This window comes from Procambarus clarkii, chromosome 37 (assembly GCF_040958095.1).
Source record: "Procambarus clarkii isolate CNS0578487 chromosome 37, FALCON_Pclarkii_2.0, whole genome shotgun sequence".
Classification (NCBI taxonomy): Eukaryota; Metazoa; Arthropoda; class Malacostraca; order Decapoda; family Cambaridae; genus Procambarus; species Procambarus clarkii.
In genome coordinates, this window is record NC_091186.1 from 23,666,028 (window position 1) to 23,682,874 (window position 16,847).

General features: G+C 43.0%; 1 long non-coding RNA gene across 2 annotated transcripts; it reads left to right on the top strand.

Annotated features, from left to right (window-relative positions):
• The first annotated feature begins 201 nt into the window (after nucleotides 1–201).
• On the top strand, nucleotides 202–8,121 carry LOC123765821 (uncharacterized). 2 transcript variants are annotated; one of them, XR_011230677.1, is made up of 6 exons: nucleotides 202–348; nucleotides 596–801; nucleotides 2,498–2,636; nucleotides 3,453–3,596; nucleotides 5,335–5,473; nucleotides 7,955–8,121. It is a non-coding gene; the product is annotated as an uncharacterized lncRNA (long non-coding RNA). The 2 variants fall into 2 exon arrangements; XR_011230678.1 differs by lacking the exon at nucleotides 2,498–2,636.
• Nucleotides 8,122–16,847: the final 8,726 nt, after the last annotated feature.

The window sequence follows — 16,847 nt, forward strand, 5'->3', positions numbered from 1 at the left end:
GGTAGGCTGAACTCCTTAGACTATATTGCCCCAGTTTAATGATTCGCATATTAGACTGGTAACTCAAGGGAGCCTCCTGTACTCGCCCAGAAAATAAAATTTCATTACATTTAACACTTTCTGGATGGGCAGTTTATCGTTAACTATTTAAATCCAAAATTAATATTTGAACAAGTGGTGTATGAAAAGTACTTAGCTGTCTATATATGTAATGAATATTTTTAAGCTAAAGAATTATTTTAATTTGTTTTCAGGGTTCCAGCACATCATATCGGAACAGCAAACAGCGGTCCAGTGAAGATCAGGCGTGACGTCATCGACAATCTTCTCGGGTCATTTACGTCCACGGTAAGTGTAATTAAATTTTTTTATTATTTTTCCCGTGCTCAGGGAACAGATGAATTTTTTTTTTTTTTTTGTGCGTGGGTGTTAATTCCATTTGGACCTCTAGCGATTTGAGGGTTAATTCAGTTTTTATTTATCGTTATTTTTTTATTTTATTTTTGTTTTTTATTTTATTGATTTTTATTATTTGTTTAATTTTTTTTAAAAATAGAATAAAAATATGTATTAATCTGTTAATATTTGCCCGCAGATACCCACAACGACCACATGAATGATTATGTGGAGTCTAAACTCTTGAGGTCAAAAACCTTTATCAAGAAGAATATAACATTGAAAACTCTTCGGGATGGGACTCCACCAAGTCCTAAAGTAGGCAATTACATCGCCCAACACAAGCTGAGACTTCAGCACGGCGATCAGATTGTCTCTGAGAAAGAGGAAGATTAGTTTTTAATTGTAATTTTATTTTGATTTTTGTTTATTTGTCGTTTAATTTATTTTAAAAATAAAATAAAAATATGTATTAATCTGTTATTTGTCTGCAGTCACCCACAGGGACCACATGAATGACTTCGTCCAATCAAGACGAGTTGAAGAGTTGAAACCGAAGTTCTACTGAACTTAATGAATCCTGCAGCCTCTCCGAGACACAAACCAGGGTTTAACACAACTCCCCCATGCACTCGAGCTATGTCAATAGGCCGTTTTCCCTCTTTGCCCTTACTTCATTACAATAGAAAAAGGCAGCGTCTGGAATGATCTCCGACGTAGGTCCCTTGGTACAGAGAAAGTTAAAATATGGGCAGAGAGAAAGGAGGTGAAGGATGAGAAGGATGAGAACAAGACCCCCCCCCCCCATGTTACAATGGTAACACCCCCCCGTGTTACAATGGTAACCCCCCCCCCCCCGTGTTACAATGGTAACCCCCCCCCCCCGTGTTACAATGGTAACCCCCCCCCCGTGTTACAATGGTAACCCCCCCCCGTGTTACAATGGTAACCCCCCCCGTGTTACAATGGTAACCCCCCCCGTGTTACAATGGTAACCCCCCCCGTGTTACAATGGTAACCCCCCCCCCGTGTTACATTGGTAACCCCCCCGTGTTACATTGGTAACCCCCCCGTGTTACAATGGTAACCCCCCCGTGTTACAATGGTAACCCCCCCCCGTGTTACAATGGTAACCCCCCCGTGTTACAATGGTAACCCCCCCCCCCCCGTGTTACAATGGTAACCCCCCCCCGTGTTACAATGGTAACCCCCCCCCCCGTGTTACAATGGTAACCCCCCCCCCCCCCCGTGTTACAATGGTAACCCCCCCCGTGTTACAATGGTAACCCCCCGTGTTACAATGGTAACCCCCCCCCCCGTGTTACATTGGTAACCCCCCCGTGTTACAATGGTAACCCCCCCGTGTTACAATGGTAACCCCCCCGTGTTACAATGGTAACCCCCCCGTGTTACAATGGTAACCCCCCCGTGTTACAATGGTAACCCCCCCGTGTTACAATGGTAACCCCCCCCGTGTTACAATGGTAACCCCCCCCGTGTTACAATGGTAACCCCCCCGTGTTACAATGGTAACCCCCCCGTGTTACAATGGTAACCCCCCCGTGTTACAATGGTAACCCCCCCGTGTTACAATGGTAACCCCCCCGTGTTACAATGGTAACCCCCCCCCGTGTTACAATGGTAACCCCCCGTGTTACAATCGTAACCCCCCCCCGTGTTACAATGGTAACCCCCCCCGTGTTACAATGGTAACCCCCCGTGTTACAATGGTAACCCCCCCCGTGTTACAATGGTAACCCCCCCGTGTTACAATGGTAACCCCCCCGTGTTACAATGGTAACCCCCCCCGTGTTACAATGGTAACCCCCCCGTGTTACAATGGTAACCCCCCCGTGTTACAATGGTAACCCCCCCGTGTTACATATATATATATATATATATATATATATATATATATATATATATATATATATATATATATATTTATTATTTATTTATTATTTATTTATTATTTATTATTTATTTATTATTTATTTGTTTATTTATTGTTTGTTTATTGTTTGTTTATTGTTTGTTTGTTTGTTTGTTTTTTTATTTATTTTTTTTTATTTATTTATTTTTTTTTATTTATTTATTTCAGGCTCATTGCTCTTCATCGACCTCATGGGTGTCGAAACAATGGAAGATGTATCCGGTATGGCGTCAGCAACCCATGAGGAGATGAAGAGCGGGAGCAAGACTCACATTTGAGTGTGTGTCTTCAAGATATGGCAAGCAAGGCAAGATAAATCATCTTGAATTGACAAACATTCTCTTGTACTATAAATTTGTACCTACAAGAATGTCTATTTGTTTATTTGTTCAGAGGTTGAAGGCCAGATTCTTTGGGCTAGCCTAACCCAAACTTGCAGGGTAAAGGGTTTGGGGTACAGAATGGACAAACGCTGGTATTAGTTTCATTACATTCAATGTTGGTCTTCTGTGGGGAGCCCCTTTGGCTCCCTGGAGCTATAGATGTATTAAGAGTTCTCAAAAAGATTGCAAAAATAACAAGTTTACACCACCTACCCCCCCCCCCCCCATATGATTTGCATATTAGCCTGGTCACTCAAGGGAGCCTCCTGGACTCACCCAGAAAATAACATTTCATTACATTTAACACTTTTTAGATGGGCAGGTTATCATTAACTTTATTTAAATCTAAAATTAATATCTGAATAAGTGGTGTATGAAAAGTACTTCGCTTTCTATATATGTAATAAATATTTTTTAGATAAAGAATTATTTTAATTTGTTTTCAGGGTTCCAACACATCTTATCGGAACAGCAAACAGACCCATTAGAGACCCCCCCCCTCAACGTGCCTCTGACCCCCTTGGAACCTGGCCTCCTCTCTGGAAGGGCCAGGTTCTGGCTCGTCATCCCCATCAGTCAAAAAGAACTCTGCAACTGATGGCACCTATTAATTTGGCACTATATCAACATAGCTTCAGGGAACCACCTGGACTCACTCAGAAATACATCTCATTACATTAAATGCTGTTTTTTGCACTTTATTATCATTAGTTAACTGAACTTCTGTCAATATTTTTCAGGAAATTAAGATAACTGGCTTGGACGATTGCCTAAAAAAAGACGTTTAAAAAAAATATTAAAGGCGTCTACAAGACAGAATCTACAATCGTCGAGAAGTCACACACTAGTGACAAAGCTACAAATTCACTCTTCCATTGCCCAAGGTAAGAATTCTTTTTTTTTATATTTTCTGGGGGGAGCCCCTTTGGCTCTCCCCGGAGCTATCCAGGCTGATATGGATATTCCTAACTGTGGTATCGGTTGATGTAGGTGGAGTTCTAGGCCTACCGTGGACCACGACCAGAACCTGGCCCTCCCCTCAGAGAGGCACGAGGTGCAATGGCCTACAGATATGCACATGTGATTTTGGAGCATTCTATATCTGCCATCGATCAGGACAGGCACCCAGAAAGGTGAGCGCCTCAAAACAAACATCTTCACTTGGACCATCGACTTGCTTTGGCGTCACCAGCAGCTTATTTTCGTCTAATTTTGTTATGAAATACTTTTTTCAGAGTAAACATGTTTTTCCATGTTCTACATTCAGCACCAACATTATAATGAGTAAATATATCATTTATTCATTACTAGCATAATGTCAGGGAGCTTTGGGTAATTAGACGGACCCCTCGATTATTCCCGATAGGTGTGCTTTCTTTTTTACCTTCACAAGGCTCTGGGGCTTGCCAAGAAAATGGAGTTTCCATTACATTGAACACTTTTTTTCTTTTTACATGTACATGTTCAGGGAAGGGATTTTAACAAATATCCAATTTTTTTATAAAGAACACTTCATTTTTGGCACACCACCAATTTGTCACAATAAAAGCAGCGCAGCACTGGGGTTAATTCTTATAATCGCCACATTATTTTAGGATCTTAAGCAGGCTTAAGGGGGCATATTAACTTAAAACGTTATAAATTAAAAGTTGTTCAATTTGCTTATAAATTTATTTATGAAATGGTTATAGAAAGGGCTGCAACTGGTCCAAGTTTCACCATCACACCCTAAACAGAAAAGGAGAAAAATACAAAACGTATTTTGCAACGAATGTTCAACATTCTCAAATAATCTCAGGGAACACATGTGTCAACTAAAATGTCTACTATGTGCTGTAGAAGCACAAACTCTTGTAATAATTGTAATATGTATGTTCAATATATTTATATTTAAAAAAAAAATTTTCTTGGCCAATTTTTTTTTCTAGTTTGTTATCAAGGGATTTGCATGAAACTTGCACACCTTGCTCAATGGATGCCTATCTGCAAGGGTGCCAATTATGAACGAAATCTGTCAAAGTAAAGCTCGGCTACAGGTGGCCGAACTTGGATCTTTATTTTACTCTGGAAAGTAATTTACACCTTCAAAGTATTTCAGAGCTTTCATTTATTATTCAATTTACATGCAAATTACACCTTATATGTAGCGTTTGTGCTTCTACAGACTCTAGTAGACATTTTAGTCCAAAGTCTATTTGTTGATTTTATAAAAATTTATAAATATCATATATTGCATATTTTTTTAGAAGGGTAACTTTGAATAATTATATTATTGCACTAAACACTTTTTTGATAAAACTGATCACTAGACTCCTTTATTATGTGCTAAATCTAATATGAGTGTTATAGAAATGATTTTAGTTGACACATGTGTTCCCTGAAACTATTTGAAAATTCGTTGCATAATTCGTTGTTTATTTTTTTTCTCCTTTTCTGTTTAGGGTGTGATGATGAAACTTGGACCAGCTGCAGCCCTTTCTATAACCATTTCATAAAAAAATTTATAAGCAAATTGAACAACTTTTAATTTTACATGAATATGCCCCCTTAACAGAGGCTGACACATCCATATGTTCTGTTTTACCTATCATGTCTATATATATTGTTTTTCATTGATTTCAGGCTCATTGCTCTTCATCGACCTCATGGGTGTAGAAACAATGGATAATGTATCGGGTACGGCGTCAACAACCCAGGAGGAGATGAAGAGCGGGAGCAAAACTCATATTTGAGAGCGTTTCTCGAGGATATGGCAAGCAAGGTAAGATAAATCATCTTGAATTGACAAACATTCTCTTGTACTATAAATTTGTACCTACAAGAATGTCTATTTGTTTATTTGTTCAGAGGTTGAAGGCCAGATTCTTTGGGCTAGCCTAACCCAAACTTGCAGGGTAAAGGGTTTGGGGTACAGAAGTGACAAAGATGGTATTAGTTTCATTACATTCAATGTTGGTTTTCTGTGGGGAGCCCCTTTGGCTCCCAGGAGCTATCGGGCTAATAGGTGAATCATTAGACCTGGGCATTAATTTATTTATTTATTTATATATATACAAGAAGGTACATTGGGTTTGTGAGAATACATTGGATAGTACAGTATTTACATTCTTGTAAAGCCACTAGTACGCACAGCGTTTCGGGCAGGTCCTTAATCTAGCAGATAATTTTAAGTAGGTAATTTCAATCAGAATTGATATTCTAAGGTATTGATTATCAGAATTGATAATCTAAGGAGTTCAGCCTACCAGGGACCACGAGCCAGGACCTGGCCCCCCTCATCGAGGCACAGGGAGCAATGGCCCTGGAAAATCCCCGTGGTTGGGAATTTTCCTTACCTGCCATCGACCGGAGTTAGGCACCCAGAAAGGTAGGCATAACGAAACAGGCCCTACATGGTAAGAAAATTGCAACCAAAAACTGAAGAGGCAGAATTCCCTCCAGTCCCAAGGAAAACAAGCAAACATCACACACCATACCTTGTAGTTGCGCAGCTTGTCCGCACAACCTTTCCCTCCCCGAGAAGGGGGGGGGGGCACCCTGGACATCCCCCGCGCTGGCTACATAGTACTCCAGCTTGTCAGCTAATGCGAACCAGGGCAGACATCTTCTCTGGCCTCACTTTCCAAGCAGTGTCTGCCTTTATGGTGTCCTCTGCGGTGTTGTTGCGTGTGGCAGCCAGGTGTCCACAAGAGGGGGGTCTGTCTAATTACCCAAAGCTACCCAAACTTACTCAATGCTGCACAAAGCTTCCTAGCATTATGTTAATAATGAATAAATATATTTATTTATTATAATTTATTCATTATATAAAAGGTATCATTTTATAATGAAATTAGATGAAAATAAGAAGCTGGCAATGCCATAGCAAGTAGACGGTCTAAGCGGTTTGTTGGCATATAAGCCTCCTGTACCTACCTAACCTAATAACCAACCTACCCAAACATAACCAAACTTAACTAAACCCAACCTATCCAAACATAAATTAATATAACCTCTAGGCAACAATATATCTTGAATACAGGGGTACCTCGGTTTACAAATTTAATCCGTTCCTGGAGACGGTTCGTAACCTGAAAATTCATAAACTGAAGCGAATTTCCCCATAAGAAATAATGGGAAATGAATTAATTCGTTCCTGACCCAAAAACTTCACTTCAAAGTAAATTTTATACCTAATTCACCCAAATCTTCACTACAAAAGTATATTCAACTTATTACTTACTCTTTCTGATGACTCCTGTTGGCGTATGGAAGAGAGTGAGGAGGGGGGGGGGGGGGAGGAGGAGAGGTGTTACTGTTTGGAAGGGGAGTCCCCTTTCATCAGGCAGTGAAGACCTCTCTGGAGTGCACTCTGGCACGATTTGCCTGCATACCACTAAGACCTGGTTGTGGCTCACTGCTCGATTTTCTCACAAGGAGACGTTCCACTGAAGATTGTTTTTTCCTTCTTTGCCACACCTGTCTGTATTGAGGCATCACATTGTCATTGAAAAGATTAATGCAACAGCCTACTACAGCTTTCTGTGGGTAAGTCGTTTCAACAAAAGTTTGCATTTCTTCCCACATCCTACACCACTTTCTAATTGTTGAGGAAGGGATATTCTCTGCCTCATCATCCTCCTGAAGAAATATCCTCAGCTGCCTCTTGTTGCTGCTCCTTTTGAAGGGCTTGGAGTTCTTCGGTCGTCAGTTCTTTGTTGTGTTCTTCCATCAACTCCTCCACATCAGCACCATCAAATTCCAAGTCCATTTTCTGGCCCAGAGTAACAATTTCCTCAACAATAGGCTCTTTATTTAAAAGCTCAAACCCCCTCAGTCTAGTTCTGGCACACATTCAGGCCACAATTTTCTCCAGTCAGAGATCAGGGTTCTTTGAGTCACTTCTTGCCAGGCTTTGTCAAAGTTTTGAAGCACTACAAATGTTAAGAGGGTTTTCCAGGACCATTGCTCCCTGTGCCTCTGAGGGGGGCCAGGTTCTGGCTCAGTCACTGGTAGGCTGAACTCCTTAGAATATATTGTCCCAGTCTAATGATTCCCATATTAGACTGGTAGCTCCAGGGAGCCTCCTGGACTTATCTAGAAAATAACATCATTACATTTAACAGTATTTTTGGATGGGCAGTTTATCATTAACTTTATTTAAATCCAAAATTAATATCTGAATAAGTGGTGTATGAAAAGTACTTAGCTGTCTATATATGTAATATTTTTTAGATAAAGAATTATTTTAATTTGTTTTCAGGGTTCCAGCACATCTTATCAGAACAGCAAACGGACCCATTATTTACACGAGATAAAGGACGACTCCAACAATGAAGATGCATGAACTCCAGCAATTTTATCAAACCTGCAAAAAATCTAGCAGAATAACTATGTATTTTTTTAAATAAAGTTTTAAATTGTTAACAATTTTCCCACCCCCCATCCCCCCTCAAGTAAAAAGTTTATGGCAAGGTTTTGATATTTACTAATATTCAGAAATTGCTTGCAAGATATTGTTACATAAACTTCCCGGTTTGGTGCCTTCTTTTGATAATTACTTACTTACTTGCTTGCAAGATATTGCATAGGTGTAGTGTGCTTAATAAATATTTGAAGTACTCCATATATAAAGACTTAATGTTCATGTAAATGATTAGTGGAATAGAAAATGTTGACAGTTTGATGAACAATTTATGATTGGGTTATACTGTAAAATAATAATTTTAGGACTATTAGAGGGGCTCCCTGACCCCTAAGCACTGTATAAGATAATCAAATTATGGTTAGGTTCTCAGCCATACCAATGTTGCCTTCAATGACCTAGCAGGTGTTACTACTGAAGCCATTCATACTTTTTTTTTTTTTTTTTTTTTTTTTTTTTTTTTTTTTTTTTTTTTTTTTTTTTTTTTTTTTTTTTTAATAGTTTCCCTAGAGTTAATTCCTAACTTGGATTTCTGACTTGTCATTCATAATGAAGTCTGCAATTGTTTGAGAGATTAAGATTGAAATTCCCTTGGCTTTCCTCCTACAACTAGATATTGATGGATTCTGGGCGATTCACGATCGCCCAGAATCACGATCGTGACTGTTGTTTAGAATCCTTCTACAGTGACAAATCACCAGAGCGAAACAGACTGGTATCAGGTAACCCCTGGTGACAAATTGAGATCTGTAAGTGACCTAGAGTGACTTAAGTGCCGCTGCCTAAGTAATCTGTGAGTGACTTTTACCACAGTGCCCCCTCACTGTCTGGCTCATTGTCGCCGGAGGGGGCTTGGTGGGCAGCTGCTGGATTGTGATGCTCCATAGGTCAGTCCTCTGTCCTTTTGCAGCCTTATGCTCCTGCTGCTGCCTTTCCCAATTTTGCCAGACCCCTTTTCCTTTTCCTAGTGTTTCATTTTTCTCCCCCCCCCCCTTCCCTCTTCTATCAAATTGTCATTTCCGCCGACCTTTTGCCCGTTTTGATTCTTTCGACCTCTTGTTTTGACGCCCGGGTGTTTGAGGAGGCATACTCTTGCACCCGTAGAACTGTAGTACCCAACGTCTTGAGCGAGGGGACCCTTTTATTGTCAATCCTCCTTTCGTCACTGAACCCGCTCTCGACGGACTCACGGTTCTTAACCCTTGCACTGCTCACCTATTTTCGGCAAAAACGTCTTGGTGCAATTGTCAAGGACATATTTTTGTTATTTTTACAAATGTTCGGGTAAATTTAATGTCAAAATGTTTCCAAAGTCAACTATTTCCATTTCAAAACACAAATAGTAATGAAAACATTAAAAAACATTAAAATATAGCCAAATTAAAAAACAAAAAGCACAACTCTCTGAGCGCCTAAAGGCGCTTTGCGCAGTGCAGTGGTTAAGGTGGCGTTTGTGGGGCGTATACTCGCGACGCACCCCTGACGGGCCCCGGCAAGATCAGTGATAGCTTCTTGTTGGGTGTCCTGCCTCTAATTGTGGCTCCATGGAGGGTGTGGGGGCACATTCGTGAATGAAAGTTTTCCCTCGTTTCCATGGCTACCTACCTTGAGGCTACCTTGAGGTGCTTCCGGGGCTTAGTGTCTCCGCGGCCCGGTCGTCGACCAGGCCTCCTGGTTGCTGGACTGATCAACCAGGCTGTTAGACGCGGCTGCTCGCAGCCTGACGTATGAGTCACAGCCTGGTTGATCAGGTATCCTTTGGAGGTGCTTATCCAGTTCTCTCTTGAACACTGTGAGGGGTTTGCCAGTTATGCCCCTTATGTGTAGTGGAAGCGTGTTGAACAGTCTCGGGCCTCTGATGTTGATAGTTCTCTCAGAGTACCTGTTGCACCTCTGCTTTTCAACGGGGGTATTCTGCACATCCTGCCATGTCTTCTGGTCTCATTTGGTGTTATTTCTGTGTGCAGGTTTGGGACCAGCCCCTCAATTATTTTCCACTTGTAAATTATGTATTTCTCCCGCCTGCGCTCAAGAGTACAGATTTAGGCTCTTTAGTCGCTCCCAGTAATTTAGACGTTTTACCGAGTGGATTCTAGCAGTAAAAGATCTCTGCACGCTCTCTAGGTCAGCAATTTCTCCAGCTTTGAAAGGGGCTGTCATTGTGCAGCAGTACTCCACTCTAGAGAGCACAAGCGTTTTGAAAAGTATCATCATCGGTATAGCATCTCTAGTGTGAAAAGTTCTTGTTATCCAACCTGTCATTTTTCTTGCAGTTGTGACGGCTACTTTGTGTTCTTTAAAGGTAAGGTCTTCCGACATGAGTACACCCAGATCCTTTACATTGCCTTTTCGTTCTGTTATGATTTGCCCGAGTTTTGTACGTGTTTTCTGTTTTTATATTTTCAATTTTTCTGTAGCGCATGAGCTGGAACTTATCCTCGTTAAACACCGTATTATTTTCTGTAGCCCATAGAAAGACCTGATCTACATCTGATTGGAGGTTTGCCGTGTCCTCTGTTGCCAACTCATGAAAATCCTAGTGTCATCTGCAAAGGATGATAGTGCTATAGGTTGTTCTGGTCTATGTCCGATATGAGGATGAGGAAAAAGTACTGGAGCAAGCACAGTACCCTGGGGGACTGAGCTCTTCACGGTTGATGGGCTGGATTTTTTGTTGACTATTACACATTGGGTTCTGTTAGTCAGGAAATTGTAGATCCATCTGCCTATTTTCCCGGTAATTCCTTTTGAACGCATTTTATGTGCAATAACGCCATGGTCACATTTATCAAAAGCTTTTGCAAAATTTGTGTAAATTACATCAGCGTTTTGTTTGTCTTCCATAGCATCTAATGCCATATCATAGTGGTCCAGCAACTGCGACAGGCAAGAGCGCCCTGTTTTGAAACCATGTTGTCCGGGGTTATGGAGATGCTGTGATTCCATGTATTTTGTGATCTTACTTCTTAGCGCGCACTCAAATTTTTATGATGTGCGATGTTAGTGCTATCGGTCTGTAATTTTTTGCCTCTGCCTTATTTCCTCCTTTATGGAGTGGTGCTATCTCTGCTGATTTTAGTATGTCAGGGATAACGCCAGTATCTAGGCTTTGTCTCCACAGAATGTGAAGGGCCTGCGATAGTGGTTTTTTTACAGTTCTTGATGAATATGGAGTTCCAAGAATCCGGGCCTGGTGCATAGGCATACTGTTTATGGCTTCTTCAAAATCTAGTGGGGATAGGGCGACGTCTGATATGATTTGATGTTGGTATCATATCCATGAAAAATTCATTTGGGTTATCAATCTTTAGTGCATTTAATGGCTCGCTGAAAACAGTCGTACTGCTTCCTCAGTAACTCGCTCATTTCTTTGTTGTCATCGGTGAAAGTTCCATCTCCCTTTCGCAGGGGCCCGATACTAGATGTGGTTTTTGATCTTGATTTTGCATAGGAGAAAAAATATTTCGGATTTCTCTTTCACTGATGGCCTTTTGCTCTTTGCCTCTCCTGGGTTTTGTATGATTCTTGTAGCTTGAGTTCAATTGTTTCTATTTCTCTACCTGATAATGTTTCCCTTGTACTTTCTCAGGCTCGTGGGGTGGGCAACCAAATCCCCGAGTCGGACTGTGTTGAAAGACCAGGCCCGGTAGCCCCTGCTGCATTGGGCCCCGACGACCTGACTACTCCCCTCAGCTCCCCTCCCTCCTCTGTGGTAGGGTTGAGTCCCCAGCCCCCAGTGATGACCACCTCATCCCCTGGCACAGCTTCGTCTCTCATTGTGACTACTGCACCTTTTACCCCCATGAACTCCGGGGGTTCTCAACGCCATTCCCGCCACGGCCGCACTCGCACGATCCCTTCCCGTAATAGTACTTACAACACCTTGTTTGGTCCGGCTACGTGGGCTAAATACTTCGATCTCCACCATCTGGATTCCACTCCTGACAATTTCTCCCTCCATAAAGATGCCTGTTACTTTAAACTCCACCAGTTACGGTACATGTGTCGTCGCTGCTCCTTCTCAGGATGCAGCTACTAGCTTAGCCGCTTTATCCTGCATTGGAGAGACCCCTGTTCGGGTCTCCAAGAACGCTCGGTTAAATGCCAGTGTTGGCACTGTTCTCCCACACCATGTTGCAACTGGTGTTTGGGACCTCAAAGATTGCCATGAGGATATTAAATATATCCTCGAAGCCCAAGGCCATTCTGTCCTCCAGGTGGACACGTTTACTCGACCCCCTCGTGGTCGTCGACTTCGGCCCCTTTGAGTTGTAAAAATCACCTTTGATAGTAGGGCCCTTCCGCCCTCTATTATTCTTGCTGGTGCCAGATGCTCCGTTCAGGAGTACATTCCCTCTCCTAGACTATGCAATAAGTGTTGGAAGTTCGGGCACGGTGTCCTCAAATGCGCCAGTACTGTGTATCTGTGCCCCTTGTGTGGGAGACAATAGTCATTCTAAGTCAGAGTGCACTTCTCCCCAGGCTCGCTGCCTCAATTGCGGTGAAGCCCACCCTACCTTCTCACGCTCGTGTATGCACTACAAACTCGAGGAAGCCGTCCTCAACTTGAAGCACCGTGATCGTCTGTCTTTTCCTGAAGCGAGGCGCCAAGATCGTCGTCTCGCCCCTTTCGTGGGCGTCAACTACGCTCGCGTGTTGCGTTCTACATCTTTTCGTCCTTCCCGTCTTCCTCAGTCAAACAACCGTTTCCAGGCCTTAAACCCGACCACACCCACCACCACCTCCCCTATTCTTTTGCCTCCTGTCCCAGATGGTCTCGCTCCCGGTTCTCCATCTGGGATTTCCCCCCTTTCCTACCCATTCCGCCATATCTCCTGTGTCTTCTTCCCCATCTCTCCCCACTCTTTCTTCCCGACTCTCCCCCCCCCCCCCCCAGTCTCTTGACCCTCCATGCCACCTGTCTGTCCAGGCTGATATCCATCATCTTCCCAGCAATCTTCATATTGTTCGCTCTCGTTCCTTTTCTCCTGAGACAATTGAGTAATAAATAAATAAATATAAATAAATGTTTATTTAGGTAAGGTACATACAAGAGATTTTACAAAGAATGAATGGATTTATAGATAGGGCTAGTATATACAAAGCCTAAAGCCACTATTACGCAAAGCGTTTCGGGCATGGAAAAACTTAAATGACTAAAGCTTAATACTAATTGACCATAAAGAATAAAATGAGTTAAGAACAAAGAGATAAAAAGGGGGGGAACATGGCTGAAAAAGCAGCACAAATACAATTTGGTCGACAAACAGTGTCATTTAAAAAACATGGGTTGACAATAGAGGGGTAAGGTAGGTTACAGGGAATTTATTAGGTATAGCTTCGTTTTTATCTTAAGCTGATTGAGAGAGGTACAGTCTTTAACATGATTGGGAAGGTCATTCCACATTCTGGGTCCTTTATTCGTAGAGCATTTCTAGTTTAAGTCGTACTCTTGGAATATCAAAACTGTATTTCTGGTGTGGTGCTCATGGGTTCTGTTACAACCTTCTATGAAGCTTTTGAGGTCAGGATTGGCATTACAGTTCAGCTGTATAACCAGGTCTGGAAGTCATCGTCCGTCCCCGAGGACTGGCTCGATGCCGTTGTACTCCCAATTCGGAAACCAGGGTCTCTTGGTACGTCCTCTAAGGACTTCTGCAACGTGGTTTCAGAACAGGGCGCTCTTGCCTGTCGCAGTTGCTGGACCACTATGATATGGCATTAGATGCTATGGAAGACAAAACGCTGATGTAATTTACACAGATTTCGTAAAAGATTTTGATAAATGTGACCATGGTGTTATTGCACATAAAATGCGTTCAAAAGTAATTACCGGAAAAAGAGGCAGATGGATCTACAATTTCCTGACCAACAGAACCCAATGTGTAAGTCAACAAAATAAAATCCAGCCCATCAACCGTGAAGAGCTCAGTCCCCCCAGGGTGCTGTGCTTGCTCCAGTACTTTTTCTCATCCTCATATTGGACATAGACAAGAACACAACCTATAGCACTGTATCATCCTTTGCAGATGACACTAGGATCTTCATGAGAGTAGGCAACATAGAGGACACGGCAAACCTCCAGTCAGATGTAGATCAGGGCTACAGAAAATATGGTGTTTAACGAAGATGAGTTCCAGCTCATGCGCCATGGAAAAAATGAAAATATAAAAACGGAAACCACGTACAAAACTCAGGCAAATCATAACATAGAACGAAAAGGCAATGTAAAGGATCTGGGTGTACTCATGTCGGAAGACCTTGCCTTTAAAGAATACAATAAAGTAGCAGTCACAACTGCAAGAAAAATGACAGGTTGGATAACAAGAACTTTTTACACTATAGAGATGCTGTATCGATGATACTTTTCAAAACGCTTGTGCTCTTTAGAGTGGAGTACTGCTGCACAATGACAGCCCCTTTCAAAGCTGGAGAAATTGCCGACCTGGAGAGCGTGCAGAGATCCTTTACTGCTAGAATCCACTCGGTAAAACATCTAAACTATTGGGACTGACTAAAGAGCCTAAATCTGTACTTCCTTGAGCGCAGGCGGGAGAGATACATAATAATTTGCTCGTGGAAAATATTTGAGGGGTTGGTCCCAAACCTGCACACACAAATAACATCACATGAGACCAGAAGACATGGCAGGATGTGCAAAATATCCCGGTTGAAAAGCAGAGGTGCAACATGTACTCTGAGAGAACTCTATCAACATCAGAGCCCCGAGACTGTTCAACACGCTTCCGCTACACATAAGGGGCATAACTGACAATCCCCAAACAGTGTTCAAGAGGAAACTGGATAAGCCCCTCCAAAGGATACCTGGCCAGGCTGTCTCATACGTCAGGCTGCGAGCAGCAGCGTCCAACAGCCTGGTTGATCAGTCCAGCAACCAGGAGGCCTGGTCGACGACTGGGCCGCGGGGACGCTAAGCCCCGGAAGCACCTCAAGGTAACCTCAAGGTAAGGAGCGTATGGTAAATGTCCGTCTGATGTGGTTCTGGGAACACAATCACCACCTCAATTTGGTTTCCGCAAGTGCCGCAGCACGACTGATGTCCTGGTGAACTTGGAGGTCTATATTCGTATTGCTTTTGCTGCGAAGACCTCCGTTGTTGCTGTCCTTTTTGACCTAGAAAAGGTTTATGACACGACTTGGAGATACCATATTCTGTCCTAACTTCGTTCTTTTGGCCTTCGTGGTAATCTCCCTCTCTTCCTTCAAAGCTTTCTCTCTCGTCGTACCTTTCGAGTCAGGCTTGGTGCCACTCTCTCTGCCTCTTTGTGGCAGTATGAAGGTGTGCCCCAAGGTAGTGTTCTGAGTAGTACTATTTTTCTGGTTGCCCTCAATGGTCTCCTTTCCTCCCTTCCTTCTGGCATCTTCTCAGCTCTTTGTGTTGATGATCTTACTCTTTGCTGTTGAGGTGATGATTCGCCTCTCCTTCAACGGCGGCTTCAACTTGCGATTGATGCCGTGTCATCTTGGGGCCACCAATCATGGATTCAAGTTCTCTACTACTAAGACTTGTGCCATGACTTTTACTCGGAAGCGGGTCGTTCTTCGTCCCTCTGTCACTTTATGGTCATCTCCTTGTGTACAAAGATTCCACGAAGCTTTTGGGGTTATTTTTTGACACTCGTTTGTCTTGGTCGCCCCATGTCTCTTACTTCTGTGTTGAATGCTCTAAGGCCCTTAACCTACTTAAGGTTTTGTCCCATACTTCTTGGGGAGCGGATAGGTGCACGCTCTTCTATTTGCATTCCTCTTTCGTCCTGTCTAAGCTCGATTATGATTGCCCTGCATACACTTCTGCTTCTCCTCCTGCTCCTTTGTACCATACTGGGTTGCGCCTCAGCTCTGGTGCTTTTCGTTCAACTCCTATACCTCGGCTTGTACGCTGACACTGACTTTGTCTCTCCAGGATCGCCGTGATCGCTACAGTCTTCGCTATCTTGCGCGATCCTTCCAGCATCCTCACTCTCGCCTCTATTGTGCTTTGACTTTTACCCCTCCTGTAGTTCCTGTTCCTCTTCACCACCTTCCTCTTTCTGTCCGTTTGTCTCGCTTACAAGATTCTCTTTCGGTTCGTCTTACTAATGTTTCTCCTCGTATTGTTCCCTCCTTGCCCCCGTGGAGGGTCCCCCTTCCCAAATTTTGTACTTCTCTGATCGACCCTCATCACTAAAGCTTTTACCCCTCCTACAGTTCTGAAACGCCTCTTCCTTGAGCACTTTTCTTCTCACTTCCACTCCGTTCCCATCTTCACCGACGGATCAAAGTCTGCTGACGGTGTGGGCTACTGTTGTTTTTCCTGACCACACTTATATGTGTCACCTTCCTCCGGAGGCTAGCATCTTCACAGCAGAACTCTATGCTCTTCGTCTCCTGCTTTCCCGGGGGGCAATCCTCCTTCGTGGTAGTAGTTTACTCTCGTAGTGCCCTCATGGCTTTAGGGTCCTTTAATCCAGTCCACCCTGTGGTCATCGAGATTCAACATTGGCTGTTTCTTATCTCCAGTAAATTTAAGTCGGTTGCGTTTTGCTGGGTTCCCAGCCATGTTGGTGTCTCTTTAAATGAGCGTGCAGATACTGCCGCTAAGGACGCTATCCGCACTTGCCCCATCTCCCATAAAGGTGTTCCTTATTCCGACTTTTACCCAGTTATTCATGCCTCCATCCTTGCCCGATGGCAGTTGTTGGTCTTCTGTTATTGGTAACACACTGCGTAC